The 21913-nt window shown below is 34.3% G+C and overlaps 5 non-coding genes across 5 annotated transcripts; all 5 read left to right on the top strand.

Annotated features, from left to right (window-relative positions):
- The first annotated feature begins 6300 nt into the window (after window positions 1–6300).
- On the top strand, window positions 6301–6490 carry LOC134855801 (small nucleolar RNA U3). The gene has a single exon (XR_010164645.1). It is a non-coding gene; the product is annotated as a small nucleolar RNA U3 (small nucleolar RNA).
- A 371-nt stretch (window positions 6491–6861) lies between these two features.
- On the top strand, window positions 6862–7051 carry LOC134855805 (small nucleolar RNA U3). Its single transcript, XR_010164649.1, has one exon. It is a non-coding gene; the product is annotated as a small nucleolar RNA U3 (small nucleolar RNA).
- A 369-nt stretch (window positions 7052–7420) lies between these two features.
- LOC134855809 (small nucleolar RNA U3) lies at window positions 7421–7609 on the top strand. Its single transcript, XR_010164652.1, has one exon. It is a non-coding gene; the product is annotated as a small nucleolar RNA U3 (small nucleolar RNA).
- A 369-nt stretch (window positions 7610–7978) lies between these two features.
- LOC134855812 (small nucleolar RNA U3) lies at window positions 7979–8169 on the top strand. Its single transcript, XR_010164655.1, has one exon. It is a non-coding gene; the product is annotated as a small nucleolar RNA U3 (small nucleolar RNA).
- Window positions 8170–8407: 238 nt separating this feature from the next.
- Window positions 8408–8596, top strand: LOC134855811 (small nucleolar RNA U3). Its single transcript, XR_010164654.1, has one exon. It is a non-coding gene; the product is annotated as a small nucleolar RNA U3 (small nucleolar RNA).
- Window positions 8597–21913: the final 13317 nt, after the last annotated feature.

Below are 21913 nucleotides of genomic sequence, written 5' to 3'. Positions count from 1 at the left end.
ATTTCATTTAGAGGTCGCCGAGTGCAGACCCGAGTGCAGACCCCCCAACTCAATGTCGCCGAGTGCAGACCCACCAACTTTCTGCATGTGACTTCTAGTCCTTGATGGCTTTTTGCGAAAACTTGGTATGTGGATCTTCAACTAAGCAAAGTCAATACTTCTACCACAAAGGTGGCTTTCCACCATTGATTTTTTAAAGCAGTCAAGCGTGGAAAATCTAGCTTTTTACCTATAAAATCCCTGTTAGATCCACTGATTGTTAGTGGTACGTACGCACATTATCTACGGCATTGTGCTCTTCGACTAGATTACGGGGGAACATGTAAGCTAAGCTTTTTGTGGACAAAGTAACAATCTAATAAATAATTCAAGAGCAAATCTAGTGTTTAATGTGTTCAAGGAAGCTAACAGGATAAAAGATATATAACAGAAGGAAGTCATGCTAAAGCTGAAAAATGTCTTCTTTCTAGCGAGCCAGTAGTGCGCCGATTGCAAAGGAAATTTTCAGACGTGAGATCATCCTTTGCCTTCTCAGATAGCAACTCATCAAGAGTGGCTACTCGTTTACCTGCACACCTACTCATAATTTTGCTAGTGAGAAATGACAAGTCATCACCATGAAAAGTTTAATTTTTACAAACTCAAGTGCAACTATCATGATGAGAGCCAAAAAAAGATAACGAAGGCCCGCAAAACTAACACTAGTAGTATTGGGTGAGCTTGAAAACTGTCAATCACAAAATGTCGCCGAGTGCAGACCCACCAACTTTCTGCATGTGACTTCTAGTCCTTGATGGCTTTTTGCGAAAACTTTTCGTAATGTTAATCTACACCCAGAAGTTCTAAAACAAGCTGATTGATATGTAAGGTAACACCCGAAGATCGTCTTAATCAAAAAGCTGGCAAAAAATTGATAAGAAAATGCAAGCAATCAGGTTAATGGATTATTTGTTTTGAAAACAAATCAGACAAGTATTGTTTGTTGTCTTTACTGGGTCCCATTCGAAGGAAAACAATAAAAATTGGCTGATGGAATCCTGTATGATGATTGAAAATTTTACGATTGTTGTAAAATTGGCCTAATCCGGTGGTAAGGAACTCGTCACAGCTGTCTGTTATATGATTGAATGCTTCTTGGCCACCTTGGCATCGTCGAGCTACATGAACAACTCCAGTGATCTGGATGCTCTCTACAGGGCAAAAAAGGAAAATTGAGTCCAGAACATTGTACGGATTTTAGAACATGTTTCGAAATTTTGTTTCGATGTCATAAAATAATACCAAAGGGGTGACCCTTTGGTTTGTGAGGGGGTAGAATCCCCCTTGAGGCAAAAAAAGAACAGCGTTCGCCCCGCCCCGCCCCGCCCCGCCCCGCCCCCTCCCAAATCCGCCCTCAGTCATATCAGACCTAAACAAAAAATTAAAGAGCTATGAAAACTAATTCCGAGCTCAACTATGACATCCTGAATTCGACGAAAAATAGAAAAAAAATGAGCGAGGGACTCGAAATACAGTTTTGGCAGTGGCCCTTAGTGGGGTATAAGGTTGCATCGGATTGGGTGACTATTGGCAAATAGCTACGCGCATAGACGAAATCGCTCGAGTGGCTGCTGCTTTCAGAAGCCAAACTTTCTATAAGAATTAAACAACAATCAAAAGGATTCGACTGATGTTTTAAAGGACAGTTACAAAGGATGAGCCTCCAAAAATGTTCATGGTAGACATATTTGATGCAGACTACTTCATCAAACAATCATTGTCAGCCACAATAGACGCGGAAGTAAAACAGGAAGCAAATCAAGAGGTAGATGTTTCACTGGCAAAAGAAGGAAAACTTAAAATCTGCAAGAAAAAAGTCAGATTTTGAAACTGCTGACTTTTTGCACCGTGATTGACTTTTTCCTGACTTTTTGCTATTGAAATTTTCCACTCAGGGTGTACAAAGCACTGCTTTAATCGGAAGAAAAATTCTACAGAGCTTCTTCCGCGTTAAATTTTAGAAAAATATGAAAATCGATAGGCATATAAGGCTCGCTCCAAAATCACTAATCCGGCTTGCGCTGCTATAATGAAACTCTGTTTGAGCAGTTTTGGCTCGAGGAATGTGACCAGAAAATCAATCAGTAGCACCAACCCATTGCTTAAACCAGCCCAACGACCCGATTTGGAGCGAATCGTTCAGGATTTATTCGTGCTAGGTCACAATCGCAGAAGTTTCAAATCCGCAAGATTTGTTGACAATTTTCATCAAAATCACAAGGTACCAGGGGTTAATCTCTGATTTTATCCTTCGTTTGATTCAAATTAGTCCTATTAGGTCACAAAAATAGGTCTGTCCAGCTTATCTCTCACTCCAACTCAAAGAACAATGACAACACCGCTATAGAAAAAAATTTCTGAAATTTAGCTCCTTGAAAATTCAGTTTCGACTTTCAATGACAATTTTGAAAATTCTGATTTTAGTTGAAAGACAAAACTAGACAAATTGATTTTTTAAAAATCAGCAAGCAAGGCGGAAATTTTTGAGTACTCCGCTGCCAAAAGCGTTATCTTCACTTGTGAACCTGGAGTCTCTGAAATCCATGAAGCCATTAAACTCTATTGTGATGAGCGAACGAACCCTCGCGACAGGGCACGCAAAACATAAGAACAGTGTGGGCATGTCTCGAACACAAAAAATTTCTAATACATAAAACTTCTCTTTTTTCAGATTATCAAAATTCTATGAACAAAGCTAGAAGTGGCCGGTACAGAGAAAAAAGGTTTTTTCCACAAGCTCGGAATTAACTTCCATACGATAGATAGCTCGAAAAGAATAAGCGCGAATTTCCAGGTACGAAAAGCGGAAAGACATATTTGATGCAGACTACTTCATCAAACAATCAATGTCAGCCACACTAGATGCGGAAGTAAAACAGGAAGCAAATCAAGAGGTAGATGTTTCACTGGTAAAAGAAGGAAAACTTTAAATCTGAAAGGAAAAAGTCTGAACTTGAAACCCCTGATTTTTTGCAGCGTGATTGATTTTTTGCTGACTTTTTGCTTTTGACTTTTTTCACTCAGGGTGTACAACGTCAATTTTTACTGGAAATCAACCAACTACGGAACAATTTTAGCTGAAATTTTTCTTAGACCCAATAAATTTCAGATTGAGTGGTAACTCAGTATGTGATAGACTAAATTGATGTAGACATATTTTGACTAGCAATTTTTCCGGTTGCCAAGGTTTTATGGGCTGTTAAATTTTTGTTTCGTTTCAAGTATTATGTGTTATATTTCGTCTTTGTTTCGTCTCTTTTTTCATTGTGGTTTTAAGTTATATTTCATCTCAGTAGGCAGTTGTTTCATCTATTTTCAATTTTTTACTAGTGGTTTTTGTTTTACCTAGCTTCCACCATACTTTGTCTCATTTTATGTTTTACCTTGAGTGATAATTATTTTAAATTGTAAGATTTTAGTTACATCTATCATTGTGTTTCATCGCAAAAAAAAATTTTGCGCACAAGTGAACGACACGCGTTAGCAACACTAGACTTTTTCCAAACACAATTCTTGGTTAAACTTACAATCAATTTTATAATAAATTAGAAGTACCAATTTATCAACATAACAAAAGCTCCATAAACTTTTGTTTATAAAGAAGTTGTCTGCAAAAAAATCTAATTACAACTTGTGATTTAATTGCAATTTTTTTCAGACCAAAAACTTAGCAGAAAAATTATCGTGTAACGGTCAATCACTGCATACCACAAGCAGTGTGATTGATTTTACGTTTTCACACTGTTCAAAAAAAAACCAGAACAAGACTGCGCGCATATATAAAGAAAGCCCCAAAAGTTCCGACTGCCCCTTAATCAATATCGACTATTTTTTTGGGGAAAAAGTTATTCAAAAACTCTACGATTAAGCGTGAAAATTCAAGTAACGAAAATAAAACGACCAAATAGCTAGCATCAATTCAATTTGGAACAATTTTAGTCAGCAATAATTTGTCATGCATAATTAGACCGAGTTGCGCTTTCAGTATTATGAATAAAATCTTCAGAGCGCGCGTATCTTGGTCCAGGGCATGGCCAAACTGGCCATCTTCAAACACAAAGAATTTTGCAAAAAAAGATTGGAGGTAAAATATCTTTTTATATTTGATTTTAGGGAGTCGATATATTCAATGGTGCAGGAAAATTAATATGTGGAAAACTATTATGTTGAAAATTGACTAAATAAATTAAGCAAAAAACCATAAGTATTTCGTTTTCTTTGAAAGTCGAAACAATAGGTTGAAAAAAAAGCTGGTCAGTGTGCTGAGGATACATCTTTTTCTGTTTGTTTTTTACAAAAAAAAATTAAAAGTTCAAAAATAAATTTACAAAAACTTCAAGGCGGTTTTGTTAAACTTGTCTAAGACTGTAATTAGTTTTAAGGAACTAAGTACAGTCTTAAACCATGTACTTGTGATCAGATTTGACAAATATTTTGCTGTAATAAATGCTTTAAATTAAGTAATTGTAGAACAAGGTTCATCAAAAGTTGTCAGGGTTGCAAAAAAGAGAAAGCGTGTCAGCGTGTCTTATGAGCGGAATAATCAATTGGCTAAACAAAATGACTTTTGCGCAAACTTTTCAGCAATCTTGCCGCGACATAAGCTACAACATCGACTTCCACCTGAATTGCTTATGTTTTATGTTTTTCGTAAACGTTGGTTTATGTAAAAATGGGAAAATTACTTTAACTGTTTTCAAATCAACTCAAATTTATAATGTTTTTTTTTTCATTTCTTCTTGATTATAGTTGTTTCATGATGCATATTTTACGTTTTTTGACCAGCACACTGCTTCACTATAAAGATTTATATAGAAGAGTTATATTTCACCTACCGCGGGATTCTTTCAACTATATGAAGGGATCTCTATGAAACTTTTGTTTTGTGGGAAGACTTTGAGTTCAGATGAACCAAACAGTGACAACATAGAGTGACATCTCACTTTTAGAGATTTTTGACAGAAAAAAGGTTTATACTCTATTATAAGAGATTGTAATCGATTATAATAGATTAAAAGAGATATTCGGAAAAATTATAATCAATTATAATATATTATAATTTATTAAAATGTCTTGAAAAATATTACCATTACAAGGGATTTCGTTTAAACGTCTAAATTTGGCGCTTATAGTTAATTATAAATTTGATACAAATTCAATTATAATTGTAATATAATCTATTATTTTCTCTTTTTACTGAGTGCGGGTGGGCTCTTTGTCCATCCCCCTATCAGTCTGCAAATTTTTACAAGTAAAATTTTTGTTCAACTAGTTCGACTGTTTCAGAAGGTGACATGCAGACTAATTTGGCTAAGACAAACTTTTTTATTTGCATAACCAACCTTGTAAACCCCTTTTTACTCCATAAAACTGATGCTCGAACATGGTTAGGGGACCGGAGGGGGGGTGGGTTGGGAGAGCCATTGTCTTTTTCGTCGGTTTTGTTGAGATCCAATGATGCTTTTCTTCTTTTTATTTTCGCTGAGTCTTCCCTCATTATCAGGCCAAAATCTCTTCATACACTTTCTTTCAGTCGAGTCACACAAAAGCAGCCTAAATACAAGCAATCAAGTCGGCCATGAATTGAGTCGTAATTATGACCCTCGCTTATCGTTCGAAGAAGAGTATCCATCATACTATGATTATGAAGATGAAAAAGACAACGACTTCAATGACATTCCTGACTGCAGGTGCCTACCAGACGATTATGATATGCAACATTCGTATAACTTCGAGCCTCCAACAGGTTTGACGCTTCTTTCCATGATTTTTGTAACAAAATCTACTGTCCGCTTTTTCAGCATGTTGTATTTATAACAGCAAATTTCTACTGGGTTCTGAAAATCCAAAAATATTCTGAATTATGACTATGTAGCGATATTTTTTACTTTGATGAAAATATTTAATGAATAATCAAAGCCGCTGCAATCGCTTGTGGGGTTCATTTGTCGATTGAAACTCGTCATGTTTTTCTGAATATCGACATGTTCTGAATATCGACATGCGAAGCTGAAGCTGAAAATGACTATTCGTTGAACGGTTAAACTTTGATACCAAATAACAAATTCATTTGAAGGACTTACATATTTTTAAGTCTGAAAAAATTCATTTTGAATGTATTTAACATTAAAAAATATCCAGTAGCCGTAATTGATTCGGTTATAATTTAAGTATTTTGTTACTATTATCAGGTTAGAGTGAATTTTTTTCTTTGAATTGTTCAATCGAGAATTAGCCTTTTGTGCAAGTTAGGTTATGCTTAAGATCGTACTTTCAGGGATCATTTCTTGAGTGCGTATCTTGGCCTCTCGAGGCAATCTAGACGACCTTCGTCAGTCCGATGATGACAGATGGCGTCTCTCTTGAGCATGAGAGTGCAATCGAACTTCTGTTCGTTTGTTTCGATGATTGCTCACCATATCAGAGAAAGAGAGCTCGCAATCTGAGGGCTAGAACTATAACCACTGAACGTCCAATGTTTTTGAGACATGGATAAAATGTCTGAACTCCATCTTTCATCAAAACTTGCAAAGAGCGAAGTTGAAACTTAATTTGTTTTCATCAAGCAAATAAACAGGACAAGCAAATAAACACGTCCATTCAGTAATTGGATACGTATGGATAACATATTCTTTTGATAGACTTCAAATTGTTAAATCTGAAGGCATTCACTTGAATATATTCAATAAGAAAAAACATCTAGTAACCTAAATTAGTATGGTTATATTTTTAGGTTTTTCATAAAACTATCAAATTTTAGTGGGTAATTTTTTTCAAATTGTCAAATCGAGAAATGGACTTTTTGCAGGATACTTAACTAGTAAGATCGTACTTTCAGGGATCATTTCTTGAGTGCGTATCTTGGCCTCTCGAGGCAATCTAGACGACGTTCGTCAGTCCGATGATGACAGATGACGTCTCTCTTGAGCATGAGAGTGCAATCGAACTTCTGTTTGTTTGTTTCGATGATTGCTTACCATATCAGGGAAAGAGAGCTCGCAATCTGAGGGCTACAACTATAAACACTGAGCGTCAAATGTTTTTAAGATTGATAAAATGTCTGAACTCCATCTTTCATCAAAACTTGCAAAGGGCGAAGCTGAAACTTCATTTGTTTTCATCAAGCAAATAAACAAGACAGGCAAATAAACACGTCCATTCAGTAATTGGATACGTATGGATAACATATTCTTTTGATAGACTTCAAATTGTTAAATCTGAAATCATTCACTTGAATATATTCAATAAGAAAAAACATCTAGTAACCTAAATTAGTATGGTTTTTTTTTTAGGTTTTTCAAAAAACTATCAAATTTTAGTGGGTAATTTTTTTCAAATTGTCCATTCGAGAAATGAATTTTTAGCAGGATACTTAACTAGTAAGATCGTACTTTCAGGGATCATTTCTGGTGTGCGTATCTTGGCCTCTCGAGGCAATCTAGACGACCTTCGTCAGTCCGATGATGACAGATGGCGTCTCATTGAGCATGAGAGTGCAATTGAACTTCTGTTCGTTTGTTTCGATGATTGCATACCCTTACAGGGGAGGAGAGCTCGCAATCTGAGGGCTACTCATAAACGCTAAACTTTGATTATTTTTGAAAGATAATTTTATTTCGTCTGCACTTCAACTTGCGCTAAAAGTGGCATCAAGCGAAACTGAAAATTCGATTGTATCTGTCTCACAAAGTAAAATAGGCAAATATACACGTTCATCCAGTGATGAGCTACTTATGGGTAAAATATTCTTTTTATAGATTTTAATTTGTTAAATCTGAATTTGTTCACTTGGGTATAAAAATTATAAAAACATCCAGTAAGCTAAAAAAACTATGGTTATAAGTTTAAATTCTTCATGATACTATCAAGATTTAGTCGGTAGTTTTTTTTTCAAATTGTTCAATCGGGAAATAGCTTTTTTGCATGATTCATAATGACCAAAGTCGTACTTTCAGGGATCATTTCTTGAGTGCATATCTTGGCCTCTCGAGGCAACCTTGACGTCCTTCGTCAGTCCGATGATGACAGATGGTGTCTCTCTGGAGCATCAGAGTGCAATTGAACTTCTGTTCGATTGTGTCGATCATTGCTTGCCTTTTCAGAAAAAAGAGAGTTCGCAGTTTGAGGGCTACCTATAAGCACTGAACGTTGATTGTTTTTGAAAGATAATTTTATTTTTTCTGCACTTCAACTTGCGCCAAAATTTGCATCCAGCGAAACTGAAAATTCGATTGCGTCTATCACGCAATCTAAACTGGTATGTTTAAAGTGTTAGATTTTTTTCATAATACTATCAATTTTTAGTGAGTAGTAATTTTTTAAAATGTCCAATCGAGAAATAGTTTTTTTTGTTCGATTCGGAAGGTGTAAGATCGTACTTTCAGAGATCATTTCTGGAGTGCGTATTTTGGCCTTTCGAGGCAATGTTGACTACCTTCGTCAGTCCGATGATGACAAATACCGTCTTTCTTGAGCATGAGAGTGTAGATTATCCTGGTTGTTTGTGTCGATGATTGCTTACCCTTTAAAGAAAAAGAGAGCTCGCTATCTGAGGGCTAATTTTAAACACTGATCTTTTTTGGCTGTGAAATTATCGACAAGAGTGTTTTGTCTGAACTTCAATTTGAGTCATTATGTGCATCAAGCAGAACTGAAAGTGTGATTGTTTTATCAAGCAAAACAAAATAAGCAAATAATTTTGTCTAAACCTTAACCAATTTCGTATGGATAAAATATTCTTTTGATGGATTTCACATTGTTAAATTTGAAGACATTCACTTGAAAGTAATTAACACAAAAAACTTCCAGTAACTTAAATTGGTACTGTTATATTTTTTTTAGATTTTCATAATACTATCAGGTTAAAGTGGGTAGTTTTTTTTTCAATTGTTCAAAGGAGAAAAAGCCATTTCTGACTGATTCGTGATGGTTCAGGAAATATTTCTTGAGTGCGTATCTTGGGTTCTCGAGGCAACGTTGATACCTTCGTCAGTCCGATGATGACAGTAGGCGTCTGTCTACTGCATAAGAGTCCAATTGAACTTCTGTTTGATTGTGTCGATGATTGCTTACCCTTTCAGGGAAAAGAGAGCTAGCTAACAGAGGACTACTTTTAAACACGAAGAGTTGGTTGCATGTGGAGTACACAGCCAATATTGCTTTGTATGATCTTCAACCTGGGTCAATTTATTATCAAGTGAAACTGAAATTTCGGTTGTTTTATCACAAAAACTAAACAAGTAAAAAAACACGAGCATTCTTTAATCGAATTCCTATGGATAGCAAATTGATCTGATAGACACACATAATTTAAATTTGAAGACATTCTTTTGAATGTAATTAAAGTTAAAAACATCCAGTAATTTTAATTGGTGACTAAAATTTTCCTTTTTTTGATGTAACTATCAGATGTAACTATCAGAGTTTTTTTCTCATTTTTTTCAGTCGACAAATTTTCTTTCTTGCAAGTTGCATACTAATTAAGAACATACTTTCAGGGATCATTTGTTGGGTGCATATATTGGCCTCTCGAGGCAAATTAGAAGCTTTTCGTCAATCAAATGCTGACAAGAAGAGTCTCGTAGGAGCGTGAGAGTGCTTTTGAGCTTGTTGAACTTTATATATGGCGATGATCGATTATCGTGGTTGGGAAAAAAGAGCGCTCTATCTGAAGGCTAATATTAACTACTCAATTGTTTCATGATTTTGGATTAAAGATATTACTAAACTGACGTGTAGATTTTCTGATAACTGATACCATTGAAAGTAGAAAGTAGTAGAGCTTTGCGTGTCTTTTCAATGTAAAATAAGGTTTTACCAAAGAAATGTTTTTCTGAATTTTAAGTTTTTGCCTATTTTTCATCACTGAAACTGAAAAAATCTCAAAACACAAAATATTCACTTCCAATCAATAATTGGCTTGGTATCATAATTAAAAACAAACGTCATAAATTAAAATGAGAATAATACTAAAAAATCAGTAATAAAATTAAAACGAGTTTTTTAAATATATTGCAAAAATCAGGTTGGAGTTTCATTTATCTTTCTTTTTTCAATTTGTTCAATCGAGAAACGACAAGATGTGAAAGATCGTTCTTTCAGGGATCATTTCTTGAGTCCTTTGTCAATCCGATTATGACAAGAGAAGTCCCTCTACGGCATGATAAGTGCAATTGAGTATTGTTAATTTGTGTCAATTATTGCCTACTTTATCCACTGATTGGTTTTCTTTTTTATTTATTATGTTTCCTTAGTTTGAACGTTTAAAGCTGATAAATTTTACATCTGAATTTCAACTGGTTTCATTTTTCTCATCACGGGGAACTCAAACGTCGATTTTTTCATCGCGTTTAACAAAACTAAAAACCACAAGCGACACGTTTATTGTGAAACGGCTCTGTGTTGCTAAAACTTTTTATAGACTTAACTGAAATGCATGAAGACTCTCATTTCAATCTTTTCAAAAATACAATAAAGAATTCAGCACTTAAATTGATACGGGTTTAGTTTCTGAATTTTGATATGACTATCGAGTTACAATTATAATGTATATATATATATATGTGTGTGTGTGTGTGTGTGCGTTTTTTCAGTTTTGGAATCGAGAAATTACCTTCCTACAAGTTACGTATTAGACAATATCGTACTTTCGGTGATCAGTTTTTGAGAGCGTGTCTTGGTCTCACGGGGCAACCTAGATGACTTTTATCAGCCCGATGATGACAGTTGGCGTCTCTCTACAGCATGAGAGTACAAATGAACTTCTGTTCAGTTATGTGAATGATTTCTTATCCTCTTTGGGAAAGGAGAGCTGGCTATCTGAGGGCTAAATCTAACTACTGGACCGTTTCTTATCTTTTTTTGGTTATCTAATTTTTCAGCTTTTAAAGTCTACAAGTTTTCTCAGATTTTTCTGAAATGCCGGTTTTTTCATCACGTCAAACAAAACACAGAAATTTTCGTTCAATGGCTTTGTAATGATAAATAACTCATTTGATCAATTTCAAAATGTTACTTCTGATGACCTATAATTTAATGTAATTAAGAATGATAAAAAACCAGGATCATAAATTGGTACGGGCGAGGGTTTAGAAGTTTGATGTAACTATCAGGTTACAGTTGGTTTATATTTTATTTCGTTCAATTCAATCGATAACTTTTTCCTTTTGACTGATACAATAATTCGTTTTTCCAGGGATACTTTCCTTAGTGTAAATGTGCACATTTCAGAAATCTCGAGGCATAGTAGGCTACTTTTTTGATGCACAGAATTCGTCTCTCTATAGCATAAGAGTGCAATTGAAATTGTGTTCAGTTGTGTCGACTATTGCTTACCCTTGCTGGGAAATGAATATGCGCTATCTGAATGCTAATTAGAAGAATGTCACTGAACTGAGCTAGGAATTTCTAACTATTCGGATTTTTGAGACCAGTAAAATAGAAGAGACTAAAACTTCGCGTGTATTTTTAATGCGAAAACAGTAGCTGCAAAAAAAACGTTCGGAAAGCTCACAATGTATGGGATGTTTAAGTGTAGAAAATAAAAGGAGTATTTTACATGGGTCTTACTGATTTTCTTCATTCGTTTCTGATCAGTCTGGTTTTGGATTTCGTCTAAAACTCAGTTCAATTCTTTTTTTTATATTATAAAAAGCAAATTCTGCTGGCAAAAGTTGCTGGCATACAGCAAAGCTGTGAAGAGTATAAAACACGTGAAAGAGTGCTAGTTTTCAGAAATGGACACATTTTTTCGGAATTTTCATTTTCTGGAAGTTTCCATCATTGCATCGAACTATTTTGAGCTAATAATACAATACTGTAATTTGATATTTCTGATGAAGCATTTCAACGATTTATTGTAACGTAACGGTGATTATGCTTTTTGGGTGACAAAATTCTAAGAATGTGAGTGGCTGGAAAAACAAGATTATTAAACAAGAGTTTTATTTGATAAAGGTTGAAGTGGAAGTTCCATTTACTATGTCTGTCAAATTAATCTTGTAGTGGCTTGAACCTGGCTTAATTTTATTTTCATTTGTGATAATAACTCACATTTGTTATGGAGTTTTGTTTTAATAAAACTTAGTCGCACCTCATTCCTAGTTTTTTGATTCAACATACCTTTTTTCACCAATAACATCAAATTGCCCCATGTCAAGCAAGTCAGTTAAACATTGTAGATGATTGAAATTGTGTGTTGTAGCACATTAATTTTTTTCTAATTGTGATAACATCTCCAAGAAAAATTGAAATATCTCTAATTTTCGAAACACATGTAACTGACTTTTAGTTTTCTTTTCATATTTACTTAGACATTAAAGTTGACGAAGACAAGAGAATGCCCTATTTAATTGTATTAATTTTCAAAAACAATTTTTTTGTTTTACGCATATTTGTAGCATTTACATCAAAAAAATATTTTCCACTGATTCATTTTCCCTTGAATCATGTTTTCTAAAATATCAGTTTCCTCTGAGAGAATACTGTCGTCAAACACCTGTTTATACATCTTGAATATTATTTGTCGGGTATTTTTATGTTTTCTTCAACAGCAGACAGTACTTTTCATCGGTGCCAAGAATTTTCAATTTTGATTTTTAACCAACCATAAGTTAACAAAATTTCATTGCATTTCACTCACTGTCTAAAAAAGTTAAAAAGCGAGGTTTTTTATCCTGCAAAAATGATGGATGAGATTCAAAAATGATCTAATTAAGTTATATTTAAGCAGCAGGAAAAGCATAGAAAGTTAAGTGTATAAGGACAAAGATTTGAGCAAAAAAAGAGACTCCTCATAAACAGAAAGGATTTATCTTGCTGAAAAAACTATCGAATTAATTCCAAAAACATTTCATAAGCTAAGACTTTTTTTGTTGTCTGGGGAAATTTAGAAAATTTTTTCAATGGTTTAAAAATTACATTTTTTTTTGTTATAAGAGAGATTTTTTTCAAAAGTACTTGTTGTAATTTATCAAAAAGTTTTCATTAACTTCGCTTTGAAAAATACCACTGAAGTTTAAAAATTATGAATTTTGTAGATAAGAAAAAATTGTTTTCCGATTTTTTTTTGATAATCTGTGATACGGATATTTTTTAGCCCAATTCTTTGTCGAATTGTCCGAGAAAATAGTTGCCAAATTTTTCAAGCTACTAATTTGTTAACACATAAACTGATTGAGAAGCATTCCAAGCTTCGCTTGGCTCAATATGTGCTTTCTTATTGCTGTTCCGACTTTCGATACGAAAGTAACGGAATATTTGTGCTCGGGTGGGTTTTTTTTTCTTCAGACAAATCTCGACTTTTTAACTAGCCATTTAACAAAAAGTTTTGTTGTCCTGAGCTTGAATTTGAAAATATATTTCACCTGTGATTATTTTTCGTAAAGTTTTGGGGGTTTAAAGATTGCCATTTTGGCCAATTTGGGACAATTACCGCGCGATATGTTTCGCGCTATTAACGTGTAAGCGGAGATTTAACCCGTCTTAGAAATCGTTCAAAGTTAGTTGAAAGAAGCTTATTTGCCATAATTGATTTGGTCCAAGCAGCGAAATCTATCACTTTTTACTTTATATGGCATTTGGGGGGTTAATTCATTTTATTTCATTACATTTAATTTTTTCTTGTTATTACTGCTCTATAGACCTTATAGTCGGAACATTGAGTGCGAAACATTCAAATTCTATTCTCGCCACACTCGCGACACCATTTAAATGCCAAATAAGACGCAAGTTACGAGGGAATGGCTACTAAATCCGCAATTTTTGTGGCAGTAAAAATATTGCGAATTCCAATCCATTGAGTGATTGATATCAAAGACTTTGGCGATTTGATTTTTCATTGTCTGACTTTCGAACAGACGAATCTAGGGGTTGGGTTATTTAGACCAATGTAGAGCAGCGGTAGTTTCAAAATTGGTTTTCAGAACAATGCTGAGTTTGAGACTCATTTTTTGAGTACTTAATAGCGCTCCCGTCCCCTCCTCTTTTTATGCACCCCCCCCCCCCCCAAAAAAAAATGTTTTTTTTTTTGAAATTTTTCTAGCTACAGAATGTTTCCAGCTACTCAAAAAGCAACCGACTATACTTTTACTTTTAGTTGTTTGAAGTTACTAGGTTTTAGATTTTTCAGCTCCGCAAGCTAGCTTCAAAAATGGAAACTGCTATTGCTCATGTTGTTGTGCTTCGAAGTCTCAGGAAACAGGTCGCTGTCAATCTTCAAATCAACTGAATTCCAATCAACCACTGTACAATTATTCTCAAAATGACCCAAATATTTAACGTGGTTACAATTCTAGCTCTCGAAGAGTGATTGAACAGACGAATCTAGGGGTAACCCAACCACTAGATTCGTCTGTTCGAAAGTCAGACAATGAAAAATCAAATCGCCAAAGTCTTTGATATCAATCACTCAATGGATTGGAATTCGCAATAGTATTACTGCCACAAAAATTGCGGATTTAGTAGCCATTCCCTCGTAACTTGCGTCTTATTTGTCATTTAAATGGTGTCGCGAGTGTGGCGAGAATAGAATTGGAATGTTTCGCACTCAATATTCCGACTATAAGGTCTATAGAGCAGTAATAACAAGAAAAAATTAAATGTAATGAAATAAAATGAATTAACCCCCCAAATGCCATATAAAGTAAAAAGTGATAGATTTCGCTGCTTGGACCAAATCAATTATGGCAAATAAGCTTCTTTTAGTTGTTTGAAGTTACTAGGTTTTAGATTTTTCAGCTCCGCAAGCTAGCTTCAAAAATGGAAACTGCTATTGCTCATGTTGTTGTGCTTCGAAGTCTCAGGAAACAGGTCGCTGTCAATCTTCAAATCAACTGAATTCCAATCAACCACTGTACAATTATTCTCAAAATGACCCAAATATTTCACGTTGTTACAATTCTAGCTCTCGAAGTGGATATAATTATAATCCAAATTGCAGAAAACAGTCCTCAAATATGCCAGACAAGGGACTCGAATTGAGATCTCAAAATGATTATTCCCGTGGCAGTGACTTTTCTATAAATTCAATTGGCTACACAGAGAGACAAATTTCAAGGCCGAATTCACAGTTCAATATTCATGTGCAGAGTTCGGGTCATGGTTTTAACAGTTTTCCGGGAAACAAAGAAAATACAACTACTTGCCATTGTAGCAACAGTTATCAAAATTTACCAGAAATCGGACATCAAAATTATACTAAGGCTGATTCGAGAAGTTACTATGAGAAAAATGGGTGTGAAATTCCATGGTACAAAAAATGTCCAAAACGAGAAAGAAACCTGTATAAATTCAGTCAAAATGATTTGTTTAACCACGCAAACAATATAGAGCAAAACGCGAACTGCCATTGCAAGTATGACCAAAAGCCTGGTTCAGATTTTAAGTTATCATCGAGGATCGAACCTCCGACCTGTTGTCGATCTGTTAACACTGATATATCTATCGAAATCATAAGCGAAGAGCCGAAAAATTTGGCAGCTAGTCAAAATGAGCTTCAAATTAGGAACACAATTAGAAGTTATAACGATGAGCGACCATCATGCAACAGAAATAACGAGAGAACAAACTCACCTTTAAACAGTGTTGGTATCAATACGTACACGCCTCGAAACTGTCTATGTAGAAGCCGAAATGAAAAATTTGGCAATCGAAGTTATGAAAAGGATCAAACTTTCCGCGGTGATGTTGGTAATCAGTCACATCAAATTTGTCTTACTAATGGATCGGATGTTTCTTCAGGCAGATGTAATTGCAAAAACGACAATGAAGGCCAGCAATTTCAACAACAGAAACTGCAAAACTCGGCGAATACTAGTATTAATGGCTGTTTTTGTGAATGGAGTTCGAGCAACCCGCATGAAAAAAAAGTTCGATGTTTCTGCTCAAAATCAATGAGACCTGGAAACTTTCAGAGCCAGAAAAACGTTACTTTCGGAGAAAGCGTCGATGCGAAATTTCATCGGAACGATCAAGACAGATTTGGCTGGTTTCCGGGAAAAGAGATCCCAGAAAGAGTCGAATATAGGTAATTGTACTCGCCACGAAGCCAAACGTTATTTCGATCTGAAACAAAATATCTGAAATTATAATTTATGTCGTTCAGCGTAGAGTACTTTCGTCAAGTTTTTTTAGTGGTGATCGGAAGAGTAAAAAATTTCATAAAAAATTATTTATTGATAAAAATTGTGTTGAAATTTTCAAAAGAATGCAACTGTTTAATACGAATCATGACAATTCTTATCTTTCATGAATCCAAAAGTGAAACAAACTACATTTGAAAATAAAGAAAAAATTACCAAAATTCCCAGAACTTTTCTCTAATTTCTGTGAAACAATTAGGTTGAGAAAAACCTGACTGAAAAAAATTGATTAAAAATTCAAATCTTTTTGCGCCCAAATTCAGTTAGGCTGCTGCGATATTTTGAGTGATAGATTTTCTTTCATCCTTTGAAAAAAATATTCTAAAACATTACATGAAAATTTTAAGGTTGGTTGACCGAAATATGATGTAAAATAATGCTGAAACGGCGACCCTTTGAGTTGTCAATGTGCAAACTCAGATGAAACTACTTTTTGCCCACTTAAACATCTCCCTTCGAATCCGTACTTGCTTTTTTATCTGTTTTTTATAAGTTTTTTATAAAGTGTATTGGAAAGAGTTTGTATAAGTAACAAAAAATACCACTAGCAAATTCGTCGTCCAATTATTTTGAAACGATCATGAGCTTATGGTTTTATCCCAAACAATTTTGGCGGTATCACTAACCTGACAGACTTCGTAGAATCGTAGACCTGTCGCGTGCTCGTACTGGACAATTTATTTGTTTCTGACGAGAAACAAAAAAAAATTTTAAATGATTTTGTTGATGCAAAATTCTTAATAAAATAATTTAATAAAACAAGGATTTCATTAAATAACTTATTTCAAACCTATTTACTGATCGGAAATATGCTACATCCAGGCTGTTTTTAGTCAGCAAAATGTCCCAAGGAGGTTTAAATCGACTATCTCAAATTGGCTAGACCACCAATTTCTTGCTGTATTTACCTTTAAGAGCTTTTTTTTTTCTAAAAACGCAAATAGCCAAAAACAGCGGTAAAAATGAGAATCACAGAAATCAACTTGACGCAGTCCGGATGGCCTTGAAAATACTTGTCTAAAAATGTACGGAAGCAAAAATAAAATCAGGTGAAATTTTGAGAAATAATAAAAACGGGTCGACCTCCACACACAAAAAAATAACTTGGCATACAATTTCATACAAATGATCGACAACATTTTTTCAACCTCTTTTGCCTCTGCGCAACCATCGCTCACGTTTTTTTGCTAATTACGCAGCACTTTGCGACTAATTTGTCTGATTGGTAATTATAGTTCATAAGTGCTTCAATTGTATCGATTTCAAAGATTTTTGAAGTGTTTGTTTAACGCAATGAAAAACTTAAACCAATATGTTGCTTTGTATTCAGTGAAAACTAGCCTTCTGAATCGTACAGTTGGCTTTTAACATGAAATTTTTCTCACAAAAAGTACTTTTTACCAGGTACTCAGTGAGGTCAAGCAGCATGGTGTCACCGCGTGGCTCCTCCGTGGAGTGTTGCAACACTAGCGAGACTGTGGCTCTTAGGAGGATGTTGCCGGCTGAGAGAAAAGACTACTACAGACAGTGTCAGAGAGAAATGGTTGCTAGTTGCTGCTGATACGTTTATATACAACTTTTTAGAAAAATATACAATTTCATGCATTTTTTAAACTTTATGCAATATTTATAAAAGTTATAAAACAAATTACCAATAGTTAAAGTTATTGGAGTTACCAATAGTGAATAATAAAACAGTCGACAGAAATACTTTGATTCGTACCCAAGGTTTAAGGGTATAGCCCCCCCTCTCAAAATGCAAAAATCAAAAACTGCCTTCGTCAGTCCAAATCGGAGGCACAACAGCGGTTCTCCGTGAAAGATTGAACAGATCGAGTGTTGATACTTCCTTTATGCGTAAAATTAAAATTAGACAAGTTTTTTCCCTGCGTCAACCAAAATGTGCAACCATAAGTCGCACCATATATGGTTTCATAGATGCAAAAGAAGATTGCCGACTTCTGAATCCTCTGAAAAACGCAATTCCGTTGAATGATCGGACATACGATAGCACATTTTTCAATATTGGGAACACGTTTTAAAAAAATCAAAGCATTTTTCTGTTTATTGTTAAAATCTATTTTTTGAAACTACTTTTTCACGGCTCATTATTCCTCAAATGTTACCCAACAACTGATAATTTTGATACGCTCTGAGTTTTATTTACTAAGATACAAACGGTTGAAATGAGCTGCACATCTATTTTATACACAACAGATCTAAATTTAAACAAATTAGCAAAAAAGTATAGGTTTTCGAAAATATATTTTGAATTTTTTATAAGATGTTTTACTAACAGAAACTAATGATTAAGTTATCTCGTTTTGACGACAATTTCTATAGAAGAATCCATTTCTTGGTTTTCAAGTATGTTTCAGGTTTCGGCTTTTTCACATATCCAAGGCTGATCCTGACACATGATTTTCTTTTTAAACCACTTGAAAGTCACAAAATCTTCTGGGTTTTCATACGGAATATCCGGACTCCATGAGTTGCCAATTTTAATACGATATGGAACAGCTATTGGGAATTTTCTGCTGAACGGCCATATATACTAGTTTGAAAATTCCAAAACAAAAAGACTGCTACAAAACAAAGGTTCATCTTTCCCTTGACCGTTTTTCAGGTTCAACTTTGCGTAAAGTACTTTTTTTAAAATCTGCTGACTTGAATACTGCAAAACAAAAGTTGCTACTTCAAACGAAAATACGAAGCAAAAAAGTACTCTTTCAAAGCAACAAAAAAAATTGCCGAACAAAAATATTGCATTTTCAGACTCCTCTACTTTTATTAGATTTTTTTCTAGAACTAGATTTGTAAAAATTAACTCAAAAATTTTTCGAAAATCTAAGTTGCAATTAATTTTGTCGGCGTGAATAAGAGGACCATTTTTTGAGGTATGTCTACAAACAAATAACTATATGAACCCTTATCAAACATTTTCAAGTTTAATTTTTATGAAGGGGAATTGGAACAGAAACTGGGTAAAAATATCTAAATTTACTTTACCATCGCCCCCTGTGGTATCTACTAAAACATCCCATGCCCTCTAAAACAATCGTAAAGTAGAACTAAAGCAATTTTTTGAGAATTATAATTTTGCTGCATTCTGGTTGGTCGAAAAATTGACTGATTTATTCTACTTAAAAGTCCCCCCATTTCTTGACGGGGGAGGGGTGATAGGCCCTGCAAGAGAAAACACCCAACAAAATCTACGAGAAGTAACTATGCTTGTATGGTGGTGGTTTCTGACCAGTCTGCCTTTGCCAAAACCCACTTTAGTTACAATATTGATATCACAGTCCTCCAAATAATAAGACCAAATGAGGTTTAATGTTTTATTTACTTCAGAGTAATCCGTGATTTTGGTTACGTACAATTCTGGCAGGATTTTTAATGCCTGTAAACCATAGCGATAATAACTGCTGTACTGTCCAGCGCAACATCTGCCGTCTGGAGCCACGAAAAAGTTGTGCCTCTTATACATTGGTAAAAAAACTTTTTCTGCGGCACGAAAAGCGTTATGTGTGAGAACTGAAAATTTTTGGCTGCGTTCGATCAATTCTAAATTTCGTACGCCATAGTTTATTACATCCAGCGCAACTGCTGGTTCGCCATTATACTCATCAGTTTCATAAGCAAAAAGACAATAGAAAGAGCTTTGTTTGCCGCAGACGGGCCAGAAACACATGCTGCGCGCTTCACCTGGAATTAAAAATGTCGCTGAAGTCCAGTTTGCTCCAACCGTGGGATATACAATAATATCTGCCCCATTCAAAAGATTAAAGTGAGAAATAATTAAAAGTATTTTGAAATTCATGATCACAAAGATCCTATTTGAAACGTTTATCAAAGTTACATTTGAGTTTAGAAGCTTTCCTGTTATTTAGATTGAAGATGCTATGGCAATGAAGTTATGATGTTATAAAACAAATGATTTTGTTTGATACCCAATTTCTGTGTAATCACAAATAAGATTGTTTAATAAGGTATTTTTCGGCAGCTTTTCCGTTTTTATTGAAAGAAAAGCCCATGTCCTGAATAATAAAATGAAAAGAAGCAGAGTCAACATCAAGATTGCGCCCTAATTGACACCTTGGTCATCGTTTTAATTGGAAAATATTTTAGTGCATGTAATTCAAATAAAACGCTCACCAAATAGAGTATTTCCAAAATTTTGTTATGGAACAGAGCTTAAGATTGCTCATTGCCACTTAGAAATGTTTTCACTAATTTAACAGTATCCCTCTCTTCTTGAACGAAACAGGTTGTTTATTAATGGTTCTCTTAAAGAGTTTTTTTCTTAAATATTTAAAGGTCAGTTTAAATTTTCGTTTGATGCGAAAAAGAATAATTGAGTGAAAAATTTCAGTTCACAAAAATCTCAGTTTATAAAACCATTTTTAATGCTAATCAAAAGTTGTACATCATAAACCAGAAACCAAAAGGCTTTGGAGTTTTGCCAAACGTTCTGTCTATTGCGCCCAACAAGAAAACACTTGGCCTAATCTGGGAGAAGAATTAATGGTGGTTTCTGACCTGTAATTACAATGTTGATATCGCAATTTCTCGAATAATGGACCAAACTGGGCTCAGTGTTTTTTAGTTTCGTTTTAACAATTTCTTCTCTCTTCTTGAAAAGAAAAGACTGGTATGTGGATCTTTTTTTTTCTCTAAGCATTTTTCTTCAAGGCCGTTTTCTCCACAGAACTAATTTAAAAATATTTGTTTTGAGACTCAGATTAAGTTTTTGTTAAACAAATATCTATGAACAGTAGATTTGAAGCAGCCATTATAAAACTCTTTCTTATAAAAATGTTAAGTTTGTAAGCCAATTAATTTAGAATTTGCTCTAAACTATTATTCGTAGAAAAATGGAAGAGAGCTAGTTTTATGCTGCGCAAGAATACTTGAGAGTTCCGACCATGCCTCTTCATGATTGGAATTTAAAAAGTTTTTCTAAAGTATTTTTTTTCTTATATTTTTTGGTTACTTGTTTTCCTAGTGAGAGGAAGTTGATATGGTTGGCAAGTTGCGTTAACAATTAAGAAGCGCGAACGTTACAAAAACTTGTTTCGGTGTCCACTTGTGGAATAAATTAGCTTGAGCAGTTGTAATACTCGAGCCAATCTTGTCGATTCTAACAAAAAATTGAGTTTTTGCAGTTATATATTTCACTGGAACTTGCATAAAATGATTTTTTATTTGAATGATAAATTTTTTTGTAGCGCATACCTAACTGGCGAAGACTCAAAATTACAAATTTTATTCCCAATTTTTCAAGTGTGGTCGGAACGTTAAAATACTAATAGATTTCTGTGCAAAAAGCTGAGTTTCGCGATAAGCATTTGAGCTGAGTTACTGCATTCTTAAAACATCACACTACTGATACCACACAAATCAACCATAAAGTAAAATAGGAAACAAATGTTAAAAATTATCAGCTAAAAACAACTGTAATTGTTCAAATTGAAATTAGTATAACTAGATAGTTGTATTAGTTGTCTTTGGTAGTAAATAGTGACAATTTGAAAGCCAAAGCAAGTTGTTATTTTTCCTGCTATCAACATTTTTGGTTCATGAAAAAAGTCAGACCTGTTTAAAAAATAAATGAACGAAATTTGTGTTCTTCGCTCCAGTCATTTCAATAATCTCACAGTGAAAAAATTATCTCTGCAGCAACTTTTTAGTGTCAGTTACTCAGTTTTTTAGTGCTTTAAGCCTTTATCATTTTT

Source organism: Symsagittifera roscoffensis, chromosome 10, assembly GCF_963678635.1.
Source record: "Symsagittifera roscoffensis chromosome 10, txSymRosc1.1, whole genome shotgun sequence".
Taxonomy (NCBI): Eukaryota; Metazoa; Xenacoelomorpha; order Acoela; family Convolutidae; genus Symsagittifera; species Symsagittifera roscoffensis.
Note: the sequence above shows the minus strand (reverse complement) of the source record. Positions and strands in the feature narration are given on the sequence as shown.